This window comes from Felis catus, chromosome D3, assembly GCF_018350175.1.
Source record: "Felis catus isolate Fca126 chromosome D3, F.catus_Fca126_mat1.0, whole genome shotgun sequence".
Taxonomy (NCBI): Eukaryota; Metazoa; Chordata; class Mammalia; order Carnivora; family Felidae; genus Felis; species Felis catus.
In genome coordinates this window covers 61,435,937-61,448,477 of record NC_058379.1, presented here as the reverse complement: position 1 = coordinate 61,448,477, position 12,541 = coordinate 61,435,937, and the positions used below count along the sequence as shown (strand labels likewise).

General features: G+C 38.1%; 1 long non-coding RNA gene across 5 annotated transcripts in view; it reads left to right on the top strand.

The window, feature by feature from the left end:
• Window positions 1-246: 246 nt before the first annotated feature.
• Window positions 247-12,541, top strand: part of LOC109493426 — a 530,781-nt gene continuing 518,486 nt past the window's right edge. For 2 of the 5 annotated variants that reach the window (XR_006588309.1, XR_006588308.1), the window contains exon 1: window positions 248-2,968. This is a non-coding gene — a long non-coding RNA (uncharacterized LOC109493426). Of the gene's footprint in view, window positions 2,969-12,541 lie in introns of all 5 variants that reach the window. The other 3 variants (XR_006588310.1, XR_006588307.1, XR_006588306.1) reach the window with 3 other exon arrangements.

Sequence of the window (12,541 nt, the reverse complement as noted above, 5' to 3'; positions counted from 1 at the left end):
TCTACTGGGTACATTTAAAAAAGAAATATAATATTATTTTAAAATGTCAAAATTGACAGGGTGCCTGGGTGGCTCAGTCATTTAAGCATCTGACTTTGGCTGAGGTCATGACCTCACAGTCATGAGTTCAAGCCCTGCATGGGGCGTCGGACTCTGTGCTGACATCTCCGAGCCTGGAGCCTACTCCAGATTCTGTGTCTCCTTCTCTCTCAGCCCCTTCTCTGCTCATGATCTGTCTCTCTCTATATCTCAAAAATAAATAAACATTAAAATAAATAAATAATCAAAATTGGCAACAGGTTGGAAACTACATTTATTGCAACTTATGGCAAAGCATTTTAGATGTCAGAGCAAATATGTATAAGGATGTATGTTTGTGTTCAAAATTATTTTAATGGGTATGCAAGCCAAATACTTAAAGAACATTGGGTTAAAAATATGGGACACGAGGCTGAACATATTCAATCAGTGCTTCTAAATCAAATACTTAAAATCTGAGCTGTTTAGATTCATAGCAATTGCTGAGCTACTAGTGGTTCTAGTCCTATAAGTTTCCATCATTTATGTCATGATAAAATATAGGGAAGGAGACAAAGAAAAAAAACAACACAAAATGATAGCTATTTATAAGCTACTGAGCATTGACAGGAGAGTTGATAAATTATGATTTATTTTTTTGTCAACATTTGGATGTGGAGGACAGACCTCTGCCTAGAAGGACCCAGTCAAAGACTTGAAGCTGATGAGCACAAGTTGACATAGAGGTGGTTTTCTTATCTGAAGGTGGAGAACACCATGAACAGTTTCTCTTTATTAGCTATCCTTTGATCTGGCTCTTATAGCATAATAAAATAACTGTAGGATGTTTTCAAACTTAAAAGGCTTCCACTTGACCTTTGGTAGCCATATTGATCTTCTCAATTAGAAGAGTAGGACAGTGTTAGTTTTCTAGGCCTGCTATAACAAATTAGCACAAATTGGATGGCTAATTTGATAGAAATTTGTTTTTTCACACCTCTGGAGGCCAGAAGTCCACAATCAAGCTGTTGCAGGGCCACCCTTCCTCTGAAGGCTCCAGGGGAGTTTCTGTTTCTTAGCTCTTTCGCTTTTTGGTGATTCCATATATCCCTTCCTTGTGGCCATGTCACTCCATTATTTCTACCCATGGTCACATTGCTTTCTCTCCGTGTCTTCTCCTATCTCAAATCTTCTTCCTCCTATAAGAAAACGTATCACTGGATTTAGGGCATACCCACATAATCCAGGATGATCTCTTCAGCTCAGGGTCTTAAATTCTATCTATTTATGTTATATGATATGATATGATATTAATTTATTATATTTACAAAAACTTTTTCCCCTCACCCCAAATAAGGTAACATTCTCAGGTCCAGAAATTAGGACATGAATATATTTTTGGGGAGGCCAACATTAAATCTACTGCAAGCAGCAAAGGTAGGTGTCACTTTATGCACCTATGATAGGTGGCCATGTCTGGAGGTGAGGTTGGACAACAGAATCAGAAAGTGGAGTGGAACAGCTTTTAAAATGGTAGCTACAGATAGCTTAGAAAAGCCCTTTCAATAACTCTCTTTTCCCCCCTTCCCATTATTCACTCCACCAGAATACTTGGAAAGCTGAGAACATTTTAATGGCAAAAATAGTAATAGAAGCCTAGAGTTTAGGTAGTGGTAGGAGAATTAAATGAGCTAAGCTTTGGAAAATTCTGGATATGGACCCTTTTGGGGATAGGTTTTTCTAAAAATAAGGGAGGAGAAGAACCACTTATGCTTGAGAACTCTGAGCAAACCTTACCTATTGGCATTGTGGGTTGGCATTGTTAGTGATCCTCATGACCTGTTGGGTTTTTTTGTTTGTTTTCACTATTAGTGTAGTAAATAAAAAGGGACAATTTTTCTTATAGGCCTAAGAGTGGTTTAGCGACTGCACTTTAGCTCAGGGTGGGTGATTCTCAGATTTTAGCAGGCATTAGATTCACCTGCAGGCCTTGTTAAACTGCTGTATTGCTAGACTCCACTCCCGATTTCTGACTCAGCACTTCTAGAGTAGGACGAGGAATGCATTTTTAACAGGTTTCTAGGTAGCTCTGCTTCTGCTGGTCCAGGGCCCACGTTTTGAAAACAACTGGTCTAGGCTTTAGGCCTATTTTGGGCTTCTGCAAGGAATCCTGGTTGGGTCCATACAACTGTTTTCACTGGTGACTGGTTTCAACTTTACAGTTTACATCTCCTAAAACTAGATCAGTGCTTTTAAAAATTTAATGAGTAAATCGATCACCTGAAAATCTTATTAAAACCCAGAATCCTGCCTGTGTGCCCTGAGCTTCTGATTTACTGTGTCTGAGGTGGGCCTGTGTTGGTGGAGGTCATCGAGAGGATATGACCGCTGGTTGACCCCAGAGCTGGCCCAGGCAATCAGAAGAACCTCACCCCTCCCCTGTCCTTGGATTGTACTTTCCTCCCACTGTTCGTATAGCTGAAGCCATTTCAAGATGCATCCTTGAGAGAGCAATGTGTTACTGAGATTATCTGGATGGTATATGTGAGTGAGCCCAATTAAGGCCTCTAAGTAAACTCTCAAGATTGTGGCCGGCGGTTTGGAGATCTGTTTGCCTCTGGCCGGCGCCAGGGACAAGCCTCTTTTGTAAGTTCCTGTGCTCATTAAAACCGCCAGCTACTAAGCTGGAGGGGCCGGCCTCTTTCTTCTACCTCTCCTTGCCCGCCGTGTACAGGAACTGGCTTCACATTTCACCTGAGAAATTCTGGAATTTCTGACCAACAGCCTGTGGTTCTGCTTTTCTAATAAACTTCCAGATGATACCAATGCTATTGGTTTGAAGACCACACTTTCACTGGCAAGGAAATAGAGGACGTTTATCTGCCTGACCTTGTTCGTTGTGCTCAGCTCTTACTGGAGCCTGGAACAGAGGACATCTGAGACTGTGACGGTGAGTCCTCATTTGAGGGTATCATTTCTGGAATGTGATTGAAATGCTGTTTGATCTCCAGAAGGTGCTCCAAAATCTCTGTTTTCTGCCTTTATAACTACCCAACCCCATTTCTCCTCTGCTCACAGAGTCAGGATTAAGGATTGTGTGTTTTAGGTTATAATAATTTTGGAGGTGAAAGTTTAATTAAAATATTAAAGGGTTGGGGTCCCATGGCTCTTTTTTATGGGACTTAGGTAAAACAATGTCCAGGCTTTCTCCTACCTGGAAGCTTCCAAGTTGTGGCTATAAGTTTTCGAGTGAACTGTTTTGTTTGTCTTGCACACCGTTAGCACACTTTTCTTCAGACTAATAGGCCTGGTAACTAGACTAGTAAGAAACCGTGGGCAGTGTTTCTTAGATGGGACCAGGCAGAAAAAGGAAAGAAGTCTGTGCTGGTGTTCTCATTCTTTTTGTTCTTGGTGGTGGTTTGCTGTGATCAAAGGATTACTTGGTAAGGTCCAGCTGAGGTGCTTTCATTTGGGTTTGAGGCAGACACTGACTAGGAATATTACATATATATACATATATACGCATATATGTATGCATGCATGTATTTTCCCCTTTAGCCTTATTCTGAAGGCTTATTTGGAGCCTTATTCTGAAGGCTTATTTCTTCTGAAGCTTCATAATTGTGGTGGGGCAGGCCAAGGATGGGTGTGGAGTGATGGCAGTGGCAAAAAAAGGCTATTGGGATCAAGGATGCCATTTCCCTGCCTACTCATGATCTCTTTCTTTTGAATACCATTAACATTGGTGACCAATAAGGCTAACTTATAAACTAAGCAATTGACAACCATGTGAGTACTTTGCAAAAAGTAGTAAGGGTTGGAGAGGACAGAAAAAGAATGGGGGATAAAAACATAATTTGAGAATCTTTGGGCTTTGGGAGTTCTCGCAAGCATTTTATGTGTTTGTGTGAGTGTAACAACATAATCCCCAGGATACCTCAGGACACTAGCACTGTTAAGTACTGTTGTCACTGACTAGGTGAGGAATATGGAGATGGAGATATGGAGATGGAGATATTTGTTCACTATCACAAAATTCATAAGTTTCAGAGTTGAAATTTGAATGCAGGCCTTTTACAAACATAATATTTCATGAGTCAACCACCTAATGAATGTTAGGAGATATACTGATGCTATTTAGAATTTATGGTTTACTACTTAAGAACCCCTTTAACACAGGGGCGCCTGGGTGGCTCAGTGGGTTTAAGTGTCCTGCTCTTGATTTTGGCTCAGGTCATGATCTTACATTTCCTGAGTTTGAGCCCCGCAACTGTCTCTGCATTTGCAGTGCGGAGCCTACTTGGGAATTCTCACTCTCCTCTCTGCTCCTCTCCGGCTTGTGTTTTCTCTTTCTCAAAATAAATAAATAAACTTAGAAAAAATAATAAAATAAAATGAAATTCTGTAATAAAAAAAGAACTTCAATACAAAGTAAAATTCTAGAAAGCAAGATGGCTTTTATACAGCACATATAATTAAGGGAAGAGAAACCTTCATCTTTAGGGAAGTCCCAAAATTGGTGCAAACTGAATAATCTTGATGAAGTGGTTAACTGGATGTCAAGAGGGTATCCATTAACTGTCAGTATGGAAAGCGACAGGACATTCTCCCCTTGATCTTCCACTTTTCTGTTCTTTTTCCTTCCTGGAGTTCAATCGGGCAGAGGGAGAAAGTGACTCTCTGATAGAAGTTTGTTCTAAATTCCTGCTAAATCATTTGGCCCTTCCAAAAGTTAGAAAATCTTGAAAGGGCAAATCCCAGATTGTGACTTACACTTAGTTCCTCTAAACCACAAATCCCTTTTCCAAAAAGGGTCGTCAATAGAATGGTGAAATTCCTTCCTGGTTTCCTGCTCAGCTGCTTCTTGACCATCAGTCGGTCCCAGAGTTAACAGAATGCACACAATTTTATTTTGGATTCACTGAAACAAGGCAAAATGCAAACCAGGCCCTGCATGAAATGAATTTAAAGATCAATTAGAAAGCATGAACAATAACAAAATGGTAATGTAAAAATCTCTGCTCATATGAACAATTGGGCATTGACATTGTATTATTTTTAAAACAAAATCTATTCCTATTGTACTATTTCTAACATTTGAGTGCTTGTAGTGTGCCAGGCTCTACTGTTGTAAGATTTTTGTCTATCTTTTCCATTTAAGCTTTGGGTTAACATCTGGTGATATCTTTATTTGAAAGATGGGGATACTGAAACATAGAGGATGTAGCTTTCTCAGGGTCATACAGACAGGAATAGATAAATATGATACATAAAGCATACAAGTTTAAAGTCCTCCTATCCAGAATCCGAGACTTCATGTGGATATACACACACAGACACACATATTCACTCAAAGCCTCTAATTTTGTTTCTGAAAGGCCCAAATCAGTGGACTTACAGAATATCGTACTGTGTTTATTCTAGCTAGTAGTAAGGCAATATTTAGATAAACCCATAACAATATAAGTGTAGCATCTTTATCTGCAAGTAACATGGTGAAACATTAGTTTTTACGTCTGTAAGTTTTACTGCTTTATCTTTGACAAAGTCTGAAATGGTACACTTGTGACATTTTTAAAAATTAGTCTTCCGCATTTAAAGACCACTCACAATTGTCATCTATCATTGTTCTGGAAATGTCACATTGATTTTATCCTCCTTGCAATAAATGGTAACACCCCCCAAAACAAATAATGGTCTGACACTTCAAAATCAGCTGCCAGTCTTGGGTAGAGCAAAAATGAAAAAAAAAAAAAGGCAATTTTACTTAAAGGACAGAGAAAGAGAGTGAAAGAGAGAGAAATGCTCTGTCAGACACTGACAATATTGACAATAGTCCAAAGTAACTTAAATTATAATATTTTGTCTTTTCTATGTAAGCGATGTCATATAAGTGAGAAATATAGCATGTCATATTATAGGTCTATTAAACTTTGCAGATGATAGTAAATTTCTTGAAAATAGATTTAGATATGGAATCATAGTCAAGATTGAAAATTGCAAAATCAATGTACATGGAAAGCAGATTACTTCTAGATAACCTATTCTGGAATTCTCCTGGAGCATGTCAAATTAATGATGTATAATCAAAGAGAGGGTGTCAGAATTATTTGAAATTGCATTAAAAAGTCCTAATATGAATAAATTGAATTTGATGCCTTGTGGATATTGAGTGAGTGGAGCATATTAGAAATGGGCATTGAACAAGGAATCCAAATCTTTGGATTGTATTGCCAACTCTGCCAGTGATGGTTGTTGGGTTTTGTTTTTGTTTGTTTGTTTGTTTGTTTTTTTGAGAGGTTACTTCAACTCTCTGCAACATAGTTTCTTCATTTGTCTGTGGTAATAAAAATATAGGGTCTTCACCATATTCACAAATCTTTTAATTCAGTGCATATGGGATTATGGCTCAAGAACTTGTATATTATCCCATTCCACAGACGCATCTGATAATCAGCAATATTGGAAACCTTTGGTTTTGAGTTGCAGCTGTAGACATAGGGAGGAAGGTATTAAGAGCATCAAATGGACTCAGACTTGTCTTTTTATCTTTGAGTAGATCTAAAGTTCAGGTTGTGAATAATAGGCAAGGAAGTATGAAGAAGACCCCTGGTTTTATTTCTCCCAGTAAATTCTCAATACCTATCTAATATCTCAGATATATATATATATATATATATATATATATATATATATATATATATATATATATATAGTGATGGGTGGCTGAAGGTGGGATGGTGTATAATACTGTGAAAAAGGAGAAGGTGGACTTCTTTATCCCAGGGTGAGGAAAGATTGATGTCAGGGAACCATTCATTTGCTAAAGAGCTATTTCTTCACTATGTTTTCCCTCTCCCACCCAAAAGAGAATTCACTATGAAAATTACAGTGGTAATTTTTTTTTGGGGGGGGAGGCCATATCCTTTTAAGCTTCTATTAAAGAGTTCTTCTACTTTTATTTTTAAATGTTTATTTACTTTTGAGAGAGAGAAAGAGAGACAATGTGAGCAGGGGAGAGGGGCAGAGGGAGAAAGGGAGATACAGAATCTGAAGCAGGCTCCAGGATCCATGCTGTCAGCAAAGAGCCTGAGAAGGGGTTTGAACTCCTGAACCATGAGATCATGACTTGAGTTGAAGTCGGACACTTAACCAACTGAGCCACCCAGGTGCCCCTTGTTCTTCTATTCTTGAATCTAGGCAGGCTTTCTGAATTGCTTTCACCAATGGAATGCACCAGAAGAAATGTATGATTTTGATCCAGCACCTCAAGAACACTTGTATTCCTTTTTTCTTTTGGAGGCCTGCTACCACAGTGACCATTCTGGGCCAATTTAATGGGAGGTGAGAGCCCATGTGGAACAGATTTAATAGTTTATAGCAGATGTCCTCTCTAGACCAATCACTCCCCTTCAACCTGAAAGCTGATTAAACTTGGAAGAGTTTAAAGAGAGTAGTTAGGAGAGTTGAAGTGCTGTCTGCCTGAGTTCAAACTTCTGCATTTTATGGAGTCGTTCCTGCAATTTGATAACCTATCTCTTCAGATGATGCCTCAAGAGACGAAAACCTGGGAACCCTAGACAACTGTGTGTGTGTGTGTGTGTGTGTGTGTGTGTGTGTGTGTGTGTGTGTGTTTCCATAATAGTTTTATTCTTAGGTACTTAAAGTCACAATATTTTCCTCTGAGTTAACAGAGCTGGTGATTTATTGTAAGAATGAGATGTGGGAAAAGCTGGACAAGTGAAGGTCCAGGAGGCAAGATAGAGCAGCATCAAAGGAGTCACCAACCAACTATCCTGAGAAACAAAGCTACTGAAGGGATTATAGACGTGAGGCTAATGGGCAGGTTTTTGGGATGCTGTGCTAATACCCCTGTGGATTTACTCCCAAACATCTGGAGATGGGACTGGGGCTGCTGTTGGTCAACAGGATTAACAGTGAGAAAGAAGAGCTAGATACAAAGTAAAGGTAAAAAGAACTAGAATCTGGGGCACCTGGTGGCTCAGTTGGTTAAGTGTCCAACTTCGGTTCAGGTCATGATCTCAGGGTTCCTGAGTTCTAGCCCCATGTCAAGTTCTGTACTGACAGCTCAGAGCCTGGAAACTGCTTTGGACTACTTTGGATTCTCTCTCTCTCTGCCCCTCCGCTTCTCATGCTCTGTCTCTCTCTCCCTCTCTCAAAAATAAATAAGCATTAAAAACAGTAAAACAAAACAAAACAAAATCTGCTATGGTCTCTGCAACTGGCTCTCACTAAATCCAGCCATAATGACCTTGAGAGAGAAATGACTACAGCTACCCTTCCACGTTTTGAATTTCATGCAAGTTTGTCTTTTAACCAGCTCTCATCTGGCTCCATGCAGGAAATGGGTTTCTGGGAGATGTAATTCCAACTAAACCAATTGGATGTGGTTCAGCTACCACAGTTGATACGTATTGGGTTGACCATTGTGTCCAGCTAGTTGAGATCATGTTCCTGAATTCTGTTCACTTAAACTCAGATAATTTTTAATAGGATTTGATCATGGGAAACACAAACCTCAATTATGCCTTTAATACTATATGAGCCAAGAAGGGCAGATATTAAAGGCATGAAGTAGATCTATTGAATAATAAACTATTTGCCTATATTATCAAAGTAACTCAGGGAAAAATTATATAAGAGGAATTTGCCTTAACATCAGCTCTAACTTTCCAGTTTACTTTTTATTAAATACATACAAAACACTAATAGTCTTTGTTCTATAAACAGTTCACTAACATCATTTCCTGTATGTTCACTTTTTTAATTTACATTTACCTGATTTAAATTATTTTTATAATTGGCTTTATTCTACACTGTTATATAGTGACCACTACAATTAGCTCATTTTTCTACAACTCTCTCAGTCCCCTGGTACTCCTTGGTAGACAAGCCCTTCATTGCCTACCATTTAGCCTCTGATAACCACTGGCTGCTTCTTGGTCATCAGTTTCATCTTTTGTGAATTTCATATAAATGTAAGGAAGTGTTCCATCTTTTGTGTTTGGTTTCTTTCAATTAGTATAGTGCTCAAGAGATTCAGCCATGTGTCAACAGTTCATTCCTTTAATTGCTAAATAGTATTTCATTTAACAACTATGCCACATTTTGATAACCTATTCAACAGTTGATAAACATTGGGTTTCTAGTTTTTGACTGTTATGAATAAAACTAGTGTGACATACTTAATACATTTTTATTTAGATATGTATTTTTGTTTCTTTTTGGAAAATACCTGGGAGTGAGACTGTGGGAGCCTATAAAATATGCTTAATCTTATGAGAATTTGCCAAGAAGTTTCCTAAAGTGACTTATAATTTTGAGTTCCCACCATTTAACAGATTAGAGTTCCATTTGTTCTATAGCCTTAAAAATCCTTGGCATTTTGTATTTTTTTATTTGGACATTCTGATAGATGTGAGATGGTGTCTCATTGTGGTTTTAATATGTACTCCCCTATTGGCTAATGATAAGTATATTCAGTGCATATTTGCTTTTTGTGTATCTTAATAGTAGTGCCTATTTAAATATTGCTCATTTTTAAATCCATCTTATGAATTGTAAGAGTATGTCTTGAATTGTAAGAGTAATTCATATACTCAGAATACAAGTTCCTAATCAGATGTGCATATATTTGCAAATATCTTCTGAGTTTATGGCTTAGCTTTACATTTGTTTAAGTATCTTTTGAATAACAAAACAGTATAAGGCTGAGAACTTCCAATTTGTCTTTTTCTTGCCAAGCCAGATATCACTGGGTCATTTGGTAGATCTTCATAAAGAACTTAAAGGATAATTTATGGTTTTCAGTGTATATATTAGAAAAGAGAAACTGAATTAATGAAGTAAACATGCATCTCAAATTTATGTAAGAACAAAATGCAAAGAAAATAAAGGAAATAATAAAATAGAGCAAATAGAAAATACTGTTACATTAGCCTTAAAAAGCTCAAAGATGTTCTTTGAGTAGACTAATACAATCCATAGACTTCAGGCAAAACTGATTAATAGGGACAAAAGTTTAACTTTTTTCAGGAATGATAAAGGAAATATCACTATAGATCCTTTGGATATTGAACAAACATAAGGAGAAATTATTAACAAATTGATATTAATTTGAAAATGTTGCATAGGCAAATTACTTACCAAAGCTTATTCAGGTAGAAATAGAATGCATAAATAATCTAATAATTATTAAAGACATTAGATTTATAATTAAAAATTCCATAAAGAAAAAAAGCCTCTAGTTTCAGATGGCTATATCTTTTTTTAAACTCTAGTAAACATTTAAGGCAAAAATAATTCTATTATGCAAATTGTTCCAGAGAATGGAGGAGGAGTACATTCCACAAATATTTTAGAAAACTATTCTAACTTGACACCAAATGCTTATGGTAATTGATGAAGGAAAATTAGGCCAATATTTGTTATGAATACAAATGAAAAAAATCAAAGGTTAAGGTGTAACAGTGATCCGTTGCTCATTTTATTTTATTTTTTTTATTTTTATATATAGTACTAACGGGTTAATCTGAAGAATGCCAGGTCAGCTTACATTTTTATTTACATATAGACAGAGCCTGCGCTAGCTTGCATGCAAGCAGGGAGGAGCCCAGAGAGAATCCTAAGCAGGCTCAGTGCTGTCAGTGCACTGATCTCTGGAGAGATCATGACCTGAGCTGAAATCAGGGGTTGGGCGCTTAAAGGACTGAGTCATCCAGACATCCTAGGTCAGCTTACATTTTAAAATCAACAAAATTTGGGGCACCTAGGTGGCTCAGTCAGTTAAGTGTCTGACTTTGGCTCAGGTCATGATCTCGCAGTTTCTGAGTTTGATTCCTGCATTGGGCTCCGTGCAGATGGTGTGGGGCCTGGAGCCTGTTTGAAGTTCTGTGTCTCCCATCTCTCTTTCCCTCCCCTGCTCACGCTCTCTTTTTCTCAAAATTAATAAACATTAAAAAAAATTTTTTTTAATTAATAAAACTTGCCATTTACAGAATTGAAGAGAAATACCAGATGATCATACAAAGATTTAGGAAAATTGATAAATTCAACATCATTTTAACAAATTGAGGGGCGCCTGGGTGGCGCAGTCGGTTAAGCGTCCAACTTCAGCCAGGTCACGATCTCGCGGTCTGTGAGTTCGAGCCCCGCGTCAGGCTCTGGGCTGATGGCTCAGAGCCTGGAGCCTGCTTCCGATTCTGTGTCTCTCTCTCTCTCTGCCCCTCCCCCATTCATGCTCTCTCTCTCTCTGTCCCAAAAATAAATAAAAGTTGAAAAAAAAAACAAAAAAAAACCAAATTGAACAACTCATTATAGCAAATTAAGATTAGAAGAGAGCTAATCTGAGTGAACTGGTCTTATCTGATAAAAGATCTCTATAACAACTAACCAACACCAATAGAAAAAAATCATAGTTTAATGGAGACAAAAAAAAAATTACCTGTGAAAGTGAGAATTAGATAAGGGTAGTAGTTGCTATCATTGTTTCTGCTCAACGCTCTATGGAAAGTCTGAGTTCCTAAACCAAAATATATATGCATACTGTTTTGTGTCTTATGTGATGGTCAATCAGGTGTGGTCACAAGAGGGAACACAGTAGGGACTCAAGAAAACAAAGTTTATTGTAATCACAGGTTCTAGAAACAGGAGTCAAGATATTCCAGGCAGGGCCACATAGGAAAGCACCAGCATTAGAGGGCAGAGGGGCAGGAACAAGGAGAGCTCCCAGACCATGACTTTTACTAGAGTTTCTATCGGAAAGGCCATACAGGGTAGGGTAAACACTTGCAGATTGACTAGTTTGAATACTGTGGCAGACTCTAAGTTTCAGTGGTGGTCCCTGATAGCTTGAGTCTTGGATTGTTTAAGGCAGGACCATATTGCCTCCAGGGCATTATGGGCCAGATGGAGAAGGTATTGCTCTGGACTGGTAGATTTGCATATCAAAGGCATGTTCCAGAGGCGCCTGGGTGGCGCAGTAGGTTAAGCATCGGACTTCAGCCAGGTCAAGATCTCGCGGTCCGTGAGTTCCAGCCCCGCGTCAGGCTCTGGGCTGATGGCTCAGAGCCTGGAGCCTGTTTCAGATTCTGTGTCTCCCTCTCTCTCTGCCCCTCCCCTGTTCATGCTCTGTCTCTCTCTGTCCCAAAAAAAATAAATAAACGTTGAAAAAAAAAATTCAAAGTCATGTTCCAGGTTGAGAATTTTGACCTAAGAATTGAATAGCCCTGGGAGGGGTAGTCTCACCCTAGCCAGAAAAAATTAAGATGACAAAACATAATGCACAGAAAATGAAAATTATAAACAAGACACATAGATATGTACAAGTGTATAGTTACATAAAAAATATAGGGAAATGAAAAGGAAAAACTCATTAGTTGCATATTATACAATTCTATATATCAAAGTCCTAAGGAATCTACAGAAAACTATTATACTTAAGAGTTCAAGTTTATTATTAAAAAAATACTGTATCAGAACTGGCACAAACACAGATAAAACT